Genomic DNA, 3,015 nt, shown 5'->3' on the forward strand with positions numbered 1-3,015 from the left:
AGTCCAGGGGGGAAGAATATTTTATGTGAAAGAAGAGGGACAGAAGGCAAACAAAAACAATGACCACAGAAGAAAACTAAATAGTAATATACATACCTGTAAACTATTTAGCAATATAGACCAAGACAGACACAAAATTTCTCAATAAAATAGTGTCAAACATTAGCACAATGTAAAGAACCTACAACACCGTCTTTTTGTTTTCATTCCAGAGAAGAAAGGTTGATTCAACATATACAAAGTAATAAACATTATATCACACATAAATGAAATCATGCTGAAAATCACATGGTTATCTAAATCCACATGTGATAAGCTCTTGATAAAATGTATCTTCAACAAAATCTGTAAGAAATAAAAAGTGATCCTGCCTCCAAAAAATAAAGGCTATATGCTTTTTGATCACTTCTCCCTGGAGGGGTGAGTTATCTAGCCTTCAGAAGAAGAGAATCCAGGATCCTGATGGAACCTGATAGACTAGGGTAAGAAAGTAGGGAAGGAGGACTTCCCCATCAGTGGACTAGGGAAGATGGATAGGGGAGGAGGAGGGAGGGAAGGTGGGACCTGGAGGAGATGAGGGAGGGGCTACAGCAGGAATACAAAGTGAATAAATTGTAAATTAATAATAATAATAATAATAAAAGGAAAAATAAAGGCTATAAATGATGGATCCACTGACAATATTATGCAGAATAGTGATCTAAATTCCTTCCCTCAGAAACTCAAAAACAAATTCACACTTTGAGCTCTGGCTAGTCTCATTATAAAATAATATATATGTATACATATGTATGTATAACATTGTAAACTATTTCAAAATCAACAAGAAAAGAAACAAAATATATTATCATTAAAATGCAATAAATCTCATTATTCTTATTTGCTCATTAAATTATCCTATTACAAGACCTGGATAGATGTCTGTTTGATATGATACACAACTTAGAATAAGAGAACATAAAATTAATACTTTTTTTTAAAGGTTTGTTGTTTTATTTTAATGACTGATCCACACGAGGCCACAGCCAAGCCACCATGTACAAACACGAGGGAAGCTTCTTTTCTTGATCTCTTCCTCCTTGGACAGAGTCTTGATGATGGTTTCCATCTTGGCCTGGAGGCGCTCCTCTTAGACCTGCGAGCCTCAGCCTGGTCAGCCAGGAGTTCCTTGCGGGCCTTGTTTGCCTTCAGCTTGCGGATGTGCTCCATGAGAATCCGCTTGTATCTGAACACATTAACTTTCACCTCCAGGTACAGGCTGTGATACATATGGCTGTCAATCTTCTTATATTCTCCATATCTCCTGAGGAGCCGATGCAGGATGCCCATCCTTCTCATTCAGATCATTTACTCAGGCATCCGAGCATTGGCCTTAATCTTCTATTTCCCTATGCCCATATGCCTGCCCTTTGGTCAGGGCAAGGTCTTTTTCCGGCATTGAGCCTGGGAATGGACTGTCACAGGCTTCCGGATGATCAGCCCATCTTTGAACAGCTTCCTGATTTGCTGACTGGAAGTTGGCATTGGCAATTTCGGTGGTCTCATTGGGGTCCAACCAGACTTTCTTCTTGTCACAGCAGAGGATACTAGAGAGAAGCCTCTTCTGTGACCTGCGCATACTCATGGCTGCGGACGCAGCAGCAAAAGGAAAAACCTTCATAAAATTAATATTCTAAAATTAATTGTTTTAATATATACGAATAATGAATCCAGTGAGAAAGAAATCAGAAAAAAAATTCATTCAGTATAGCTTCAAAAATCAATTTAAATAATTTATTTAGCAATCAATTCACCAAGTATATGAAAGACATCAACAAAAAATTATTAAAAATACTGAATAAGTGAAAAAGGTGAATGAAATTTTAGAATACAAAAATGTTTCCTATGTTCATGGAATGGTAGACTTAATATTGAGAAAATTATCTCTCTCTCTCTCTCTCTCTCTATATATATATATATATATATGGCTTCTGATTTTTTGTTGCTTTTTTGTTTATCTAAATGTATGTCTTAGCAACTGTGCCTGTTTTTGTTTTGTTTTGTTTTTGCTCTGGCTCTTTCTTTCCTGTTTGTTTTTTACCTATTCTGGTTTGTTTTCATTTATTTTATTACTTTTTAGATGCTTATTTGCATTAAGGGGAAAGAAGATTAAAGGTTTTAGATTTGGGTTGGTGGGGAGGTGTGCAGGATCTTGGAGAAGTTGGGGGAGAGGAAACAATAATCAAAATATATTATATGTAAACAAATATGTTTCTAATAAAATAAATTAAAAATATCAATCAAAGATACTAAGATTTACTTATATTTTGAACCTACTAGAAAATACAGAAGAAACAATTCAGGACACAGTTGTGGGAAAAACACTTCTTAATCAGAATTTCAAAAACTCAAGAAAGAATGAAAAGAGTAAACAAATGTGGTGTTATAATTTTATAAAACATTTGTAAAGCGTGGTACAATCAGCAGAGTGAAGGAAAGGCTACAGAATAAGGGGATTTGCCAACATTTCAGGAAAAAATTAATATCTAGAATATATAAAGAGCTAAAAATTATTCAAAAATAAAAGGAAAACACTCAACTAGTAAACTGAGAGATTAACAGAACAGTCATGTCATAAAAGAATATCTGAGCAATAATTTTATGAAATATCGTTATATATTACATAATATATGCATATCTACTTTATAAATATACTCTAGAATCAAAACTGCATTTGGTCTGGGATGCTAACAGCCAGATTCAGTTCTCAGTACCCACAGGACCCATGTGGTATTTCAGAGCCACTCTATTTCCAGTAGTTCTGTGCCATTTGACCTAAGCAAGATTTTTGCATGCACATGAGATACACACATACATAAACACATATGATACATGCATACATACATACACACACATAAATAAAATAGATTTTTAAAAAATTCATTGAAGTTTTATCTTTCTCTCTTCGTAGAATGTCTGTCATCAACAATACAGGTACAACAAATGCTGGAAAGGAGGTGGGAAGAGAAAAAAAAA

General features: G+C 34.6%; 1 pseudogene; it reads right to left on the reverse strand.

Annotated features, from left to right (window-relative positions):
• Nucleotides 1-997: 997 nt before the first annotated feature.
• On the reverse strand, nt 998-1,624 carry LOC110566166 (large ribosomal subunit protein eL19-like; annotated as a pseudogene).
• Nucleotides 1,625-3,015: the final 1,391 nt, after the last annotated feature.

The sequence above is a fragment of the Meriones unguiculatus genome, chromosome 6 (genome assembly GCF_030254825.1).
Source record: "Meriones unguiculatus strain TT.TT164.6M chromosome 6, Bangor_MerUng_6.1, whole genome shotgun sequence".
Lineage (NCBI taxonomy): Eukaryota > Metazoa > Chordata > Mammalia > Rodentia > Muridae > Meriones > Meriones unguiculatus.